The sequence below is a fragment of the Artibeus jamaicensis genome, unplaced genomic scaffold (genome assembly GCF_021234435.1).
Source record: "Artibeus jamaicensis isolate MK-2021 breed Jamaican fruit bat unplaced genomic scaffold, CSHL_Jam_final scaffold_461, whole genome shotgun sequence".
In the NCBI taxonomy this organism is placed as follows: domain Eukaryota; kingdom Metazoa; phylum Chordata; class Mammalia; order Chiroptera; family Phyllostomidae; genus Artibeus; species Artibeus jamaicensis.
The window spans coordinates 5,077,555-5,094,841 of NW_026522045.1; the positions used below are offsets into that span (position 1 = coordinate 5,077,555).

The 17,287-nt window shown below is 38.4% G+C and overlaps 1 protein-coding gene across 12 annotated transcripts in view; it reads right to left on the reverse strand.

The window, feature by feature from the left end:
* The window catches only part of SYTL4 (synaptotagmin like 4), a 104,850-nt gene that overhangs the window by 86,858 nt on the left and 705 nt on the right, over positions 1–17,287 (reverse strand). For 3 of the 12 annotated variants that reach the window (XM_037143783.2, XM_053657536.1, XM_053657533.1), the window contains exons 1-2: positions 16,818–17,097; positions 16,517–16,677 (exon numbers count right to left, since the gene is read on the reverse strand). The exons of 6 other annotated variants lie outside the window; for them this stretch is intronic. The gene's annotated coding sequence lies outside the window, so the exon portion shown is untranslated. Of the gene's footprint in view, positions 1–16,516; positions 16,678–16,817; positions 17,098–17,287 lie in introns of those variants that run through there. 3 more of the 12 variants (XM_037143784.2, XM_037143785.2, XM_053657534.1) reach the window with 1 other exon arrangement.

Below are 17,287 nucleotides of genomic sequence, written 5' to 3' on the forward strand. Positions count from 1 at the left end.
GGGCAAGGGTGGGGTGGGGGTCATGGTAGGGTGATAATGGAAACAGCTGTACTTGAACAACAATAAAAAAAAGACAATTCAGTTCAGGAACAAGAAAAAAATTATACCAGGTAAATGCTAAGCAAAAGAAAATTCAGGTAGCCATATTAATATCTAAGAAAAATAAAACTTCAGACAAAAACATTACAGAAGATAAAGAAGATAACTACATAGAGTAAATAAGCTCATATGTACTAATTACATACCTCCAAATATATAAAGGAAGACTAAGACCAACTAGAGTGAAACATTATGTGGTGCATCACTGTATCGCTAGTACAAGCAGAGAAAAAATTAGTAAGCCTATAGACTAACTGAACAACAAAATAAACTTGATTTAATAGGCATATGTAGAAGGCTCTATCTTGCATTATTTTCAAGCACATATGGAACATTCACCCCCTCAAATGACCATTGTACTCACTTATATTGCAAGTCTTGGTAATTTCAAAGAAATCATTCTTATACAGACCATGGTACTTGACTTCAGGAAAATTAAATATGAATTCAATAACAAAAATATTTTTAATCTCAATACATTTCGGAAACTTAAAGACATTTCTTAGTAACTCGTAGGGAAAAGAACAAATCATAATTGACCTAAATCTATCATCAAAGTCTTCAAGAAGAAACCTAATGCTTGTCTCACCAACCCCAATACCTCCTTACCATAGGACAGTATATTTTCTACAAATCCAAAAAGGGAAATACAGAGTAAAAATAATGCTTTCATATACAATGAGTTATATCATAAACTTTTATAGTAAATGGTACAGCACATTTTGAAAAATATAACTCATAAACACGAGGGAGGGAGAAATAAGTAAACCAGGAAGATTTGAGGTTAGAAAACCTATGACCTTTCATATTCTCCCAGTTGACTGACACTAGGGCTTAGTGGAGAAACCAAAGCCCTTTTGACTCACAGGTGTGTAGTCAAAAGGACAAGGATTATGAACAAAATAAATTAACAAAATAGAAGCAAACTAATAGGTATGGAGAACAGGCTGACAATTGTCATGGGGAAGGGGGTTTGGTGTGGGGGCTGAGTGAAAAGGGTGAAGGCATTAAGCAAAGAAAAAGACTGATAGAGTTTTGTAACTGATATGGTTATTACCAGAGGGAAAGCAGGTAGGGGCAAACAGAAGAGGCTTAAGGGAGGATAAATGGTGATGGAAGGAGACTTGAATTGGGGTGGAGACCACAATACAATATACAGATGATATATAATAGAATTCTACACCTGAAACCTATGTAATTTTATTCACCAATATCACCCCAATAATTTCAATAGAAGAAAAATGAAAAAAAAAAGAGGAAAGGTCAAGCATTATCTACTAAGAAAATCACAGCTCGGATTATGTAAGTATTCAAACCTGAGCTCTGATGGAAAATTTGTTCCATGCTAGTGGTGGACTCTCAAGACTCAGATGAAATATCTGTCTGTTGATTTCTCTAAAGAAACTTTGCAGGCTAGAAGGGATTGGCAAGAAGTATTCAAAGTGATGAAAAGCAAGGACCTACAACCTGGATTATTCTATCCAGCAAAGCTATCATTCAGAATGGAAGGGCAGATAAAGTGCTTCCCAGACAAGGTAAAGTTAAAGGAGTTCATCATCACCAAGCCCTCATTATATGAAACGTTTAAGGGACTTATTTAAGAAAAAGAAGATCAAAACTATGAACATTAAAATGGCATAAATACATATTGATCAACAACTGAATCTAAAAAGCAGACTAAGCAAACAAGCAGAACAGAAACAAAATAATAGATATGGAGATCATTGGGATGGTGGCCAGTGGAGTGGGGAGTCTGGGGGGAATGGGAAAAGAAGTGAAGAGATTAAGTAGCACAAGTTGGTAGTTACAGAATAGGCAGGGGGATGTTAATACTAAATATAGGAAATAGAGTAGCCAAAGAGCTTATATGCATGACCCATGTACATGGAAAAATGAAGGGAGACTTGCTGAAGGGAGTGAGTGGTGTTGGGTGCACAGAAGCAAAGGGGGGAAAATTGGGACTACATAACAGTGTAATCAATTAAAAAAACACTTAGATGAAATATCTTAGCATCCTTGTAGTACTTCGTGCCCATAAAGTTATTTATTTTTTATTGTCATTCAAGTACTGTTGTCTCTATTTCCCCACCATCACTCTCCCCACCCCACCCATCCCCACCTCCCACCCTTGATCTTACCCCACTTTGGCTTTGTCCATTTGTCCTTTACATATGCTCTTTGACAATCCTTCCCCTTTTTTCTCCCCATTATCCATTCCTCCTCCCCTCTGGTTACTGTCAGTATGTAATTTATTTATATGTCCCTAGTTATATTTTGCTTTCTTGTTTGTGCTGTTGGTTAGGTTCCATTTATAGGTAAGATCATATGGTATTTCTCTTCCACTGCCTGACATATTTCACTTAGTATAAGGCTCTCCAGATCAATCCATGCTGTCACAAAGCACAGGAGCTCCTTCTTTCTAAAAGTTATTTTAGAAAAGATAGTTTGTTTAGTTAGGAAATTGCACATATCAATTTTCAAACTTTGGGGTATTTTAATGCAAACATTTACAAAAGAAAGGGAGAATTGAGAAATATATCAGAATGGGAAGTTAACATACCTCCTCTTAATTACTGATCATACAAACAGATAAAAATGTATATATATATATATATATATACAAGTTGAACAAAATAACAATCTTCATATAATGAACATGCAGGATTATATATTCAAGTGAATATAACCCACTTATACCCTAATCCTATAAATTAAGAGATAATAATTAATAAATGATCATTAACACTAACACTAAGACAGATAGTTTCCAAGAAGGCTTGGGGAGAGCTATCTCAAGTTAATTTAAATTCTGAAGACCAAATTTAAAAATGAAAAACTGGCCCAAACTGAGGAATCATGAATTAATGAATATAGTGGTGTAAGACAGACTTGGGTTCAAATCCTAGCTCTGCTATTTATTAGTTATAGTACCTTTAGTAAGGGCCTAGAATATAAAAATATTATATATAGAAAATAGAATATATAGAATAGGGAATTCCTTGTAAGAACAGTACTTAGTTTCAAAATAATTGTTGGTATTCCCAAAATGGAAACTGATGTGAACTGGAAAAACACCAAATAATATTCTTGCACTGGCTAGTAAATAACACAGATTTTAGTGCTTAATTTGTTGGGCACATGGGTACCCAAATACGCATGCACATATAAATATGAAAATGGTAATATTTATGTTCAAACTGGTATCTTCTTTCAGAAGTGACCTCCTAGAGGGCAGCCACTGTATCTGGACTTCATACCCCCAGAAGCTTGCTTAGCAGTCTTTGAAATACAGTATGAGTTCAATGAACACTTACTGAATGTCTTTACCCAGATATCTATTTGCATTTGTATGTTTAAACTTAAACTCACAAAATCTGAAGAGTGGTAATAGAACTAAGAAAAAAGTGGTTTTGTTTTCTATTTCTTTTTTATTATTTTTATTGTTGTTCAAGTATAGTTATCTCCATTTTCCCCACCATTCCCCCCAGCTCAACCCACCACCATCTCCCACCCTTGATCCTACCACCCACTTTGGAACAGAATAGAGAGCCCAGAAAAAAAGCCAAGTCTCTATAGTCAATTAATATTCCACAAAGAGGGAAGAAGCATAAAATGGAGTAAAAATAGCCTCTTTAGCAAATGGTTTTATTTTCTTGAGGCCATATCATTTTATGGTTAAAAGCACAGGATCTGGAAATGCTCGGGGAAGATGGCAGCAGAGTAGGACAAAGGATTCAGCTCGCCCCGCCACACACCAGAGAAAAACCTGGCTGATCTGCAGAGGAGTGCAGCAAATAGCCAGCAGGGACCCAGCATTTAGAAAAATAGGACTCCAGAATTTGGAACGGACATTGAATGACCAGATGGTGAGGAGACGGCTATAGGTCAATAAGGTCTGAGGAAATAGCCCAGAGGCCGCAGGCCCTCTGCCAGGCTGCGCCAGGGCCTGGGCCAGTCCACCTTGGTCTCTGGGAGCTGAGGGCTTGCAGCAAGGTCCTTGGGAGAGAGCTGTGTCATCAGCTCCCTCCCTATCAGGTCAGGTGAAGTTTGAAAAACGCCAGGAGAGATCTGTTTGCTTAAAGTATTAGAGAGAGGAATGGGCATGAGAGGGCTTTGATCACCCATGGAGTCTGTGGTCCCCGGCTTGGGAGAATTGAGAGTCACCCTTGCATTCCCCCCATAGCACTGGGAAAGGTTGGTGCCCAAGCCTGTGGGACAAAGGAAGCCTGACTGGGAGCAGGCACCCATACCCCAGCCCAGGACTGTGACTCCCAGGGAAAGTCTGATCTCAGTGGGGCACTGGAGAGAGGCACCGATCCAGATCTTGGGAGAGCACTTGTGAGACTGGCTGAGTTTACCCAGAAGGGAGAAAGGCTACACCAATTGCCCCTCACACTGCTGCAGCTAGTGTGACCAGAAAAAAATGGTTTTACCAGCTGGAAACCAACAAGAGGGAGGTTTTTTGTTTGTGTGTTTTTTGTTTTTTGTTTAATGATCTTTTATTTTTTAACTTTATTATTGTTTTATCTTTCAATACATTCACCCTCTCTCTTTGTCTTTCTTGTTTCATTCCTTCTTCCTTTCTTTCCAAACCTATGGCTTTTTCCTCCCTTCTGCTGCCTTTTTTCTTTCTTTTCACCCCCCTTCCCCCCAAGTGAGACAAAAGACTTGGAACAGCAAAAAGATAAGACAAGAGGGGGCATCCAAACAGTAGAGACAGACAGACAAAATTCACTTTGCTATAACAGAAAAACTACAAGTTACTGCATATTTGTATTTTTTCATTATTCTTACATCTTTTATTTAAATACTATCTTTGTATTCCTCCTCTTTCTATATAGCATTATTTACCATGGTTGGATATATTGCATCACTTGACGGGTTCCTCCTGTCCCCTCAATCACAGTATACTGCTAATTTACTGTCCTTTACTTCCCCTTGCCCAGTTAGCACACTATTGAAAGTCCAATACTCCCTAATCTTGGTATATCATAGATTCTGTCATATGATTGTTGCTCTAATGTTATTGTAAATAATAGGTGTTCCATACTGTTGTAAATACTACACAAAACCCCACCCCCACATCTTAGCCCACTTCATTGTTGCCTGAACTATAATACTGTAGTGGTTAACTCTATTCTCTCTCACACTACACTTATTTACCATCCTTTATTCTCATCTTACCTCAGAATCTGACTTCCCTCAACCTCATTCCTTTCTAGATCCAAATCACAAAGCTTCCCTCTCCAACAAGAGTTTTATCTTCTTTCCATCCTTTCTAAAAAGTGGCTAGTTGGGTTGAAGATTACAGTTATCACTATACATAGCCAGGGGATCTCCTATCTCTTCTCTACCAGCTGCTACTGTAAATATCATAGAATATTCTCCTGCTGTCATAAACCATTTTGCCTTCCCCTCCAACTGATCACCAAAAAAAAGAGTAGGTGGAAGTGGTGAACACCAAGATAACCAAGGGAAGAGGGAACCCAACAACAAAGAAACCACCAACAGATAACAACAGAAGAAGGTGAAGGACAAAGTAGAAACCACAAAAACCTTAACCCAAGACCTATCTGGAAATACAACTAAACACTGTAGAAACTACCCAGAACAAACAACTGAACAAGAGCAAAAGAAAATCCACAAAACACTGTATACACAGAAGAACTAGCTTCAACGCAATCCGCCCTCACTAGCACAACAAATTAAAATGGGTAGTGGACCGAGGGACCATCAGTTTGACAACTGGAGGGAAGAACCCACAAAAAAAAGACCCCAAAACTCAAAAACAAACACAGAACCAAATAAATGACAGCTCAAGACCAGTGAGCTTGGAAGATCAAGGAGACTACACTACTGAATCTCACAAATATTATACCACAGTTCACACCATTAATCCAGGAAACCAGAACACATCAATTTAAGAAGCTGAAGCTAACAAGAAGAGTCTCACAAACAATGGAAATAAAAAGAAGCAACCTCCCAATGAAAGGAAAGGAGGAAGCCTCAAAAGAATGTTAGATGAAATAGAGCCAAGTCAGCTATCAGATATTGAATTCAAAGCACTGGTTATCAGGACGTTCAAAGAGCTCACCATGAGCTACTAGAAACTACCAGGGAGCTACAATGAAATCACTGCAAATTATATCAACATGAAAAAAGAAATAGAAACCATCAGCAAGGGCCAAGAGTAAACGAAGAACACAATTTCAGAGCTGAAAAACACAGGGCAAGGATTCAAAAGCAGGATCGATGCAGCAGAAGATCAGATCACCTAGTTGGAGAACAAAGTAGAAAAAAACTCCCAGAAAGAGCAAGAAAAGGAAAAGAGGCTCAGAAAGAATGAAGAGGGATTAAGAGAAATGCAAGACAATATGAAAGGTAGTAATATCCGAATAACAGGCATACCAGTAAGAGAAGAAGATGAGCAAGGGATGGAAAATCTATTTGAAAAAGTAATGATGGAAAACTTCCCTAATTTGAGGAGAGAAAAAAATAAAAATCTAGGAAACACAGAGAGTCCCAATCAAGAGGAACCCAAAGAGACCCACTTCAAGACACATCATCATCAAAATGGCAAAATTTCAAGACAAAGAGAGAATCTTAAAGGCAGCAAGGGAGAAAAAGGAAGTAGCATACAAGGGAAACCCAATAAGGTTAGCTGCTGACTTCTCAATGGGAACACTCCAAGCAAGAAGAGTATGGCAAGAAATATTTCAAGTAATGAGAACCAGAGGCCTACAACCAAGGTTACTTTATCCAGCGAGGCTTTCAATCAAAATAGAAGGCCAAATAAAGAGCTTCTAAGACAAAAGAAGTCTAAAAGAATACATCTCCACCAAACAAGTTCTGCAAGAAATACTAGAAGGTCTGCCTTAAGGAAAGGAAGGAAAAGAGAAAGACAATGAGAAACACATGTATAAAAATGACAATGAATAAGTACCTATCAATAATAACCTTAAACATAAATGGATTAAATGCTCCAATCAAAAGACATAGAATAGCTGAATGGATAAGAAAGCATGACCCACACATTTGCTGCCTACAAGAAACCCACCTCTGGAAAAAAGACATACACAGACTAAAAGTGAGGGGTTGGAAACAAATTTTCCAAGCAAACGGACAAGAAAAAAAAAGCCGGGTTAGCAAAACTCGTAACAGACAAAATAGTATTAAAAAAAAAAAGGTGATAAAATGACACCCAGAAGGTCATTTTATAATACTCAAGGGAAGAATCTAGCAAGAAAACATAAATATTGTAAATATATATGCACCGAACATTGGAGCACCCAAATATATAAATAAAATCTGAGAGGACTTCAAGAAAGATATTGACAGCAACACAAATATAGTTGGGGATTTTAACACCCCACTGTCAAAAATGGACAGCTCTTCCGAACAAAATATCAACATAGATACTGTGCAACTGAACAATGTCCTAGATGAAATGGACTTAACTGATGTATATAAAAACCTTCATCCCAAAGAGGCTAAAGACACATTTTTTTTTCAAATGCACATGGAACATTTTCAAAGATAGACCATATGATACCACACAAAAGAAGCCTCAACAAATTCAAAAAATTGAAATCATCCCAAGCATTTTCTCCAACCACAGGGGACTGAAACTGGAATCCAGCCCCAAGGGAAAAGACCCAAACCAATCAAGATCATGGAGATTGAATAGCATGCTATTAAACAACAAATGGGTCAAGAATGTAATTAGAGAAGAAATCAAAACGTTTCTGGAAACAAATGAAAATGAACTCACGACAACTCAAAACTTATGCGACACAGCAAAGGCAGTCCTGAGCAGGAAGTTCATAGCAATTCAGGCCCACCTAAAAAAGATAGAAACATTTCAAACAAACAACCTAACCCTATGCCTACAGGAACTTGAGGAACAACAACAAACACAGCCCAGAGCAAGTAGAAGGAAGAAATAACCAAGATCAGAGCAGAACTAAGTGACATAGAGAGTAAAAGCCAATTCTAAGGATCAATGAATCCAGGAGTTGGTTCTTTGTAAAGATAAACAAAATGGACAAGCCTTTCAGCAGTCTCATCAAGAAAAAAAAAGAGGGAGGACCCAAATAAACATAATCAGAAATGAAAGAGAAGAGATTACTACTGACCCCACATAAATACAAAGATTGGTAAGAAATTACTATGAAGAACTGTATGCCAAGAAATTTGAAAACTTAGGTGAAATGGACACATTTCTAAAAAAATATAATCTTCCAAAACTCAATGAAGAGGTAGCAGGAAGCCTGAATAGACCAATAACAGCAAATGAAATTGAAGCAGTAATCAAAAATCTCCCGAAGCACAAAAGCCCTGGACCAGATGATTTCACAGGAGAATTCTACAAAGCATTTAAGGAAGAGCTAACCCCTATTCTTCACAGACTATTCAAAAAAATCCAAATGATGGAAGCCAGCATCATTCTAATCCTAAAACCAGGTAAACACACAACAAAGAAAGAGAACTTCAGGCCAATATCGCTGATTAACATAGACGCTAAAATCCTCAACAAAATATTGGCAAATAGCATCCAACAATATATCAAAAAGATCATACACCGTGACCAAGTGGGATTCATCCCAGGGATGCAAGGATGGTTCAATATTCGCAAATCAGTAAATGTAATACATCACATAAACAAAAGCAAAGACAAAAACCACATGATCATATCAATAGACGCGGAAAAAGCTTTTGATAAGGTACAACACCTATTTATGATAAAAACACTCAGAAAAGTGGGAATAGAGGGAGCATTCCTCAATATAATAAAGGCTGTATATGAGAGACCTACAGCCAATATCATACTCAATGGGAAAAAACTAAAAGCCTTTCCACTAAGATCAGGAACAAGACAAGGATGTCCACTTTCATAACTTCTATTCAATATAGTGCTGGAAGTTTTAGCCACAGTGATCAGGCAAGAAAAGGAAATAAAAGGCATCCAAATAGGAAAGGAGGAAACAAAACTGTCACTGTTTGCAGATGACATGATAGTGTACATGGAAAATCCTAGAGACTCTACCAAAAAACTGCTCGAACTAATTAATGAATTTGGAAGAACAGCGGGTTACAAAGTCAATATCCAGAAATCAAAGGCATTTATGTATACCAGCAATGAATCAGCAGAAGCAGAAATCAAGGAAAAATACCATTCGATATAGCAAAAACAAAAATAAAATATCTGGGAATACACTGAACCAAGGAGGTAAAAGACCTGTATGCAGAAAACTACCCAGCACTGAAGAAAGAAATCAAGCAAGACACAAACAAATGGAAACACATACCTTGTTCATGGATTGGAAAATTAACATTATCAAAATGTCCATACTACACAAAGCAATTTACAGAGTCAATGCAATACCTATTAAATTACCAATGGCATATTTCACAGACATAGAACAAACACTTCAAAAATTTATATGGAACCATAAATGAGCCCGAACAGCAGCTGCAATTTTAAGAAAGAAGAACAAATTAGGAGGGATCACAATACCTGATATCAAATTGTATTACAAGGCCACTGTAATCAAAACAGCCTAGTACTGGCATAAAAACAGGCACATAGACCAATGGAACAGAACAGAGAGTCCAGAAATCAACCCAACTCTCTACAGTCAATTAATATTTGACAAAGAGGGCAGTAACATAAAATGGAGTAAAGATAGCCTCTTCAACAAATGGTGTTGGGAGAACTGGACAGCTACGTGCAAAAAAGGAAACTATAGCACAGACTTACACCATACACCAAAATAAATTCAAGGTGGATAAAAGACTTAAATATAAGCCATGACACCATTAAAGTCCTAGAGGAGAACATTGCCAGGAAAATTTCAGGTATTTCACGCAGCAACAGTTTTACTGGTATGTCCCCTAGAGCAAGGAATATAAAGGAAAGAATAAACAAATGGGATCTCATCAAAATAAAAAGCTTCTGCGTGGCTAAACAAAACAGTATTAAATGAAAAAGACAATCAACTGTTTGGGGAAACATTTGCCAATGATACCTCAGACAAAGGTTTAATCTCCAAAATATACAAAGAACTTACTTACGACTCCACTCTAAGAAGACAACCAATCCAATTAAAAAATGGGAAAAGGACTTGAACAGACACTTCTCCAAGGAGGACATACAGAACATCCAGAGACACATGAAGAGATGCTCAATATCACTAGCTATCAGAGAGATGCAAATTAAAACTACAATGAGATACCACTTTACACTGGTCAGGATGGCTATCATAAACAAAGCAACAAACAACAAATGTTGGAGAGGTTGTGGGGAAAAGGGGACCTTAGTTCACTGTTGGTGGGATTGCAGACTGGTACAACCATTATGGAAAACAGTATGGAATTTTCTCAGAAAACTAAAAATCGACCTTCCTTTTGACCCAGCAATTCCACTGCTAGGATTATATCCTAAGAATCCTAAAACATCAACATCAAAGAACCTATGCACCATAATGTTCATAGCAGCATAATTTACAATATCCAAGAGATGGAAGCAACCTAGGTGCCCGTCAGTAAATGAATAGATCCAAAAATTGTGGTACATATACACAATGGAATTCTATGCAGCAGAGAGAAAGAAGGAGCTACTACGCTTTGCAACAACACGGATGGAACTGGAAAGCATTATGCTGAGTGAAATAGGCCAGGTGTTGAAAGACAAATACCATATGATCTCACCTTTAACAGGAAGCTAAACAACAAAACAAACCAGCAAGCAAAATAAAAACAAAGACACTGAAATAGAAAACAAGGGGACAGTGACCAGAGTGGAGAGGGGAGGGAATTTAAGGGGAAAAAAAAGGGGAGGGATTTGAAGGAACAAATAGGAAGACACAGGGACAAGAACTAAGGGGGGTAGAAATTGGAGGGAGATGGGAAGCCCGGGGTTGGGGGTGCTGGGATGGGAGAAAAAGACAGAAAACTGTACTTGAAAAATAACTAAATAAAAGTTTTTTAAAAAGACAATATTCAATTTTAAAGAAGGTAGATGTAGGAGATATGCTCATGCTTTGTGGGTAAATGTAATTAGTAAAACCTGTTAGGGACAACAATGTGGCAATTTGATTTCTAAAAGAAAAACTGAACTTCATAGATCTATCAAAATTGTAATTAAATTATTGATTATGTGATAAATTATTTAAGACATATCTCCCCTGATGAAATATGTTCCACAAAAAGAAAGGTATCATCTATCTTCTTCTCCATCATATCTCAAGCACCTTGCCTAGTAGCTGGCACATGGTAGGCCCTCAGTAAATCATCCTATGTTTTCTTATAAATTTTAAGCAATAGTTTAAAGACACTGATACTAAAGCTATTCTGATAGCTGAATTGATAGAGCTACAAATAAGAAAACAGTGTAGAAGTCCTAGCTGGTCTGGCTCAGTGGATTGAGTTCTGGCCTGTGAACCAAAGGTTCTCCAGTTCAATTCCCAGGCAGGGCACATGTGTGGGTTGTAGGCCAGGTCCCTAGTAGAGGGCATGAGAAAGGCAACCACATTGATGTTTCTCTCCCTCTCCACCCTCTCTCTAAAAATAAATATAAATAAATAAATAAGAAACAGTGTACATGCCATGGAAATTTCCCATATCTTAAGAATTACTGGAGTTCAAGATAGATTAAATAGTTACAGATAATGAAAGCCCCAGTGGTCCATCATTTCAACTATTCTACCAGCAGTGTCCAGTCTCCTGCCTTCTTATATTTCTGTCACAGCCACACAGAAGAATCCTCCAAACTAGACTGTCCACACTCTATTTCTACATCTGGGCTAGTAACTGCTGGAGAGAATGGAAACATGGTTCTATGACTCAAAGCAGAGACACATTCATGTTATCTGCACTTCTCTCAGCTCACTACAATGTGGCAATCTGGATGATATCCCTATAAAGAGATCCTCTTTCCATCTCTTTAAAATGCTACTCCAACTCTTCATGACTTTCATCAGATGGTACTTCCCTCAAAATTCTGTCCTTCCACAGCTCCTTCCCTCTCCACTGCCTCACCAATCCTGCTCTCATTCCCTCCTGTCTCAATGGAAGAGCCACCTCCCTTTTGTTAAGGCTAGTTTTTCACCTTTTTCATTCCATGGTCCCATCCTCCAGCTTTCTCAACAACCTTGCATCATCAAGCTCTGAGCCATCTACACATAAATGGGCTTGCATCTGTCCCATATTTAAAACAAAACAAAATTAATTAACAACATTTTCTTGACAGTCCATTAAGAAATGCTTTCTCCTTCCAAACACAGCCAAGCCCCTTCAAAGTGTCTACCATATTCCTTATCAGTCCTCAGTGCTCACTCCCCAACTTTTTACAATCTGCCTTCTCTCCTACTGCTGCATTAATGCCACTGACCTCCTAATTGACAACTCTAATGAACACACTTTCAAATGTTTTATAGTGTGTTTTACCTAGTTACAAGAGGGATACTCATCATGAACAAAGTTATGACATATGACAAACTACAGGAAAAATGCACTATATAATAGGCAAGGGTAAGTATCCCTAATAAATACAGTGTTCTTGCAAATCAATTCAACATACAAGGTCTGCCTAGAAAGTATCCAGCCATGTACTATGACAAATGGAAATATTTATTGAAGAAGATACAAGATACAGTAACATTGTACATAGGACAATGATGCCTCAGTCCCTTTCAAAGTCATTACCTTGGAACCTCACACAGTTCTCCCAATCGCCACCAGCTGCCTTGTCATATTTCCCTGAGTCTCACTGATGGTCTAAAATCTCTTCCCTTTTAAAGGTGATTTTGGTTTTGGAAATAGCTAGAAGTCTCAGGGTGCCAAATCTGAGCTGTAGAGGGGCTGAGTCACCTGGGTGATTTGATGTTTTGCCAAAAAACTCTGCAGGAGACATGATGCATGAGCACACACATGGTCGTGATGAAGCTGACAATCACCAGTTGCCCATAGCTGTGGCCTCCTTAATCATCCAAATAATTTCCATGGAGGAATGTTCAAGCTTAATGCAAAATTTGATACAGATTTGTTGCCCTACTTACTCAGTCAGTTTGAATGTGACAGCCACACAGTACCCATGGTCACTCAACAACATCTACCACTCCCACTGACTAGTACAGTGAAGTCATTATTGTTCATGCATGCACATTCCAGTCTACTCTCTTTGGCTGCCAGGTTACACTGATGTTGCACAAACTGTTCTCGTATGGTTTAAATGGCTGGAATTTTTCTGGACAGATCTTGTATAAATGTGCAAAATAACCCAAAATAAAAGTGTGCAAAGGATATTAAGGAGCAAGTCTGAAAAAATGCAAATAGCTAACATATATGAAAAAACACTCAGCCTTACCAGTAATCAGAGAAATGCAGGTTAAATCAGTTAGATACTATTTTTCACATATCAGATTAGCAATTTAAAAAAAAAATTCCATCCTCAGGAAGGACATAATGAAAGGTACTTTCAGTGGTTACAGGATAAAGTTTCTTAGATGTCACTTCAACAGTGCCTACTCACATTTTTAAAATATATATCCTTTGACATAACAATTCTCCTAATAGGAAGCTATCCCACATAAATATTTGTATATGTGCATCTTACGTCTATGTTATTGAATATTGCTGAAAGATATTTATTTCGGCCTTGTGGTGCCTCAGACTAGGGTGATAGGCACATGAGATGGATACATGTGGCAGAACATTTGACACACTTAGAAATTCAGGTCAACAGGACTTGCTTTTGAGTTGGATGTTAGGGATTAAGTGAAACACAAGACTCAAGGGTGACTCTAGTTCTTGAGCATCTATGCTGGTGTCATTTTGCTGAGAAAGTGGAAGCTAAGGGAAAGGGGCTCATGATGTGAGAGGAATCAGGAATTCTGTTTTGGCCATGTTACATTTGAAATGTCTATTTAACATCCAAATAGATATATTGAATAAGCCATTGTATATAGCTTAGAAGGCTTGGATCAGAGACATAAATTTCCAAGTGATGAGTGTATTGATACATGGTATTTAAAAACATGAGGCTGGGTAAGAGCTTCTAGGAAGATTTTGGATGGCAGAAAGACCATGGACCGAGCACTATGTCACTCCAATGTTCAAAGGTTGGGGAGATAAATTTAGTAGAATAGGGGGCTAAGCAGACATTTTCTGTACAAACTTAAGTTTCAAAGAACTCACTACACATCAAATGGTGAAGAACCACATATTTACCATCATATCAAGAGCCCAATTCCTTCCAAGCCAGTCTTGTAAGGGATTCTAGCCCTTTTTTCTTTCTGAATATTTCAAACCACATTTAAACAGAATGATACTTTTTTCTTTTATGTTACATGTGGTTTACTCACAGTATAACTCTCCTAATATAAAACTAGGCAAATAAAGGAAGTACTCAGCAATGGCTTTTCAATAAAGTCCATAATCTGATAACTACCTCATGCCTAAAATGCTAAGGATTACTTGAGTCCAGCAGCTTAATTTGTGGCATCTTTTCTTCTTTCGGGCTATTAACTTCCCTGTTGCACAGTAACTTTCTCCGGCTTCCTAGTGAGCTCACCAAATGCCTAAAATATCTGACAATCCACACCCCCTCCTCTCAGTGCAACCTCCCTTCATACCGACCAGAAACAGTGTCTTTATATTTCTACTTTAAACTCAAAAGTTTCCATTCGGAGCATCATGTCTTAAAAATAGAGAGGAAGTACTTCCAACTAGGTCAAAGTTGTTGTCAGGAATGCAACCTCAAAGCAAAACTCAGCAGGAGGAAAACAATAATAATTGGGCCCATGGCAGCCTTACAGCTAGGCAGATAGGCAAAAGTCACTTAATTTCAGTTCCAAGAGACCACAAAAGAATGCCAGTTCCTAGAACAGTAATGTCATTCATTAATTCATTTAACAAATATTAGTAAGCACCTATATTCCAGGCCCTGTAATGGGTATTGGGGTTCATTGGTCAATAAAACAACCCTACCCACATGGAACTTACATTATAGAGGGGAGAGAGAGACAGACAGTAAGAAAAATGCGTGAAATATACACTATGTTACAGTAGAGTAATAATGTAGGAAAGGGGCACACAGAATGTTGGGAGAAGGGTTGCAAGTTTAAACAGGATGGTTACAGAAGGCCTCAATGAAGTGACATTGAAGTACAAACTCCTAGCTGTCAAATTTCAAGTGCCTCAGAAATGTGTCTTTTGTACTTTAATCCCACCATCACTGGAACTCAGGCTCTTGAAGGCATGGTACCCCGAGTTTCTACCACAAATATTTGTTAATTTCTCATGCTTAAATATTGTTAAGAGCCAAGATTCAGACCTCAACATTAAAGCTGTTATATTCTTCCAGGTGAAAAAACAACTAAGAGAGTTGTTAAGGGCTCTCCTGAGGTATAAACAAAATGCTTTAGGATACAGAATAACTGGTAATTCTGCTAAGGGGAAGGAATTTTATGTTCAGAAAGGCTGTCCCAACAGAGGTGACTTTAGAGCTAAATCTTGAGAGATGAATAGAAATTAATGGCAGGGGAGTGGTATGGGTGGCAAGTTATCTTTTCAGGCAAAAGAGGTGTAGCAGGGGGAGAGAGAGGAGTTTGGGCAAAGGCTCAGAGATGAGATTGGGAAGAACATTTTCACCTGGACTATCCTTCCCTAAGGCACTCCATCCATTCCACCACACAACAAGCAAACATTCCCCTTCAGGCTCTCCAGCCTGACTGCTGGGAAATCCTTTCATGTACCACATCCTCATTTCTCCCCTAGCCAGCAGGAAAGGAAGAAGTTGGGTCAGGCACACATCCCTAGAATCCAGAGTTATTCATTCCTAACTTAAGGACAATTACTATTGAGCTAAGAGCTTTGGAGGTTTCATTCAGCTGGCTATACCCAGGGTTGTGTATTTATAGTGGCAATGTGGCGATTGGATCCCTATTGGAAGCGGGATGGTGAAATGGGCAAAATACCAGTGAAGTAAGTGGTACAAAGTCTCCACAGGATATGCAGGGTGTAGTCAAGGACCAAAACTTATATATGGCTTAGCTTGGAAGGGAAATTTTTAATCACTTAATCCTCACTTGTGAGCTATTTAGTTTTACTAACATCTAATACAGCAGAGGTAGTGTGACAAGGGTAGGAACATACTGTGCAGTCAGATGACCCAGCTCTGCCCCTCATCTGTTGAGTGATTTGGGGAAAGACACTTAACCTTTGAGTCTCCTTTTCATCACAACACAGTTATAATCACAGTATATACTGCATAGAGTTATCATGAGGATTATATGAGATAATTATGTCAAGAACTCATCAAAGCACCTGGCTCAGTGGATTCTAACAACCATTATTAATGGCAGCCTTTAAGGGGAAAAACTCAGAAAGGATCATCCAGAATGCTACATATACTCACAGACCAATTATCCATAAACAGGCCTCCAAACTCCATTTCACTGCTGGGACCTATACAGTGTGTCTCCTGAAGCTGTGTTGCCAGAAATGTTTACCCCCCTGCCAGGAAAAGTCTCACAAGCCAAGTTGGTGGCCTTTTCCTTCTAGGATTTCCAGCAGGTACTGAAACATAAGCAAGTAAACAAATAACAACAGCAATAACAACTAACTGCAACAACAAAAGTTCCTCAGGGCCTCAACCCTTTGCATCAGACATTGTTCTCTCCACAAACCAAAGGGTAAACACATTAGGTCATTAATACCTTAGTATTAATAGATTTATGAGGTGTACAAGTAGGGATCTGGAAGCAAAAAAAAGAAAAGAAGCCAGTTAAAAATAAGACATCAAGGAGTACTGAAGAGTAATTTCTGCCACAAATGTTCAAGGTATAGGGCCAACCCTGCCAAAAGCCGTACACTGGAAAGCTAGGTCCTCTGGTTCTGAAGAAGCAGGGTACTGGGGGAGGAAAGGGTTAGTTAATGAGAAACAGATCACTTGTTTACACCACCAGAATTCTAACCAAATGATCTCACCACAACAACCAACCATTTTGTTCTCTCTTAAGGGCTGGAGGCATTCATCTAGCCCTTTATAAACCATCACAACCTGAAGCTGAAGGGTTCTTTGCTCTTTCTGAGGACTCTGGAGACTCTCATCCAGCAGCAGATCCCCAAAACCTGCTTGAAGGGTGGCAAGAAAAAGCAGTTCAGCTCGAGCGCACACAGTCCCATC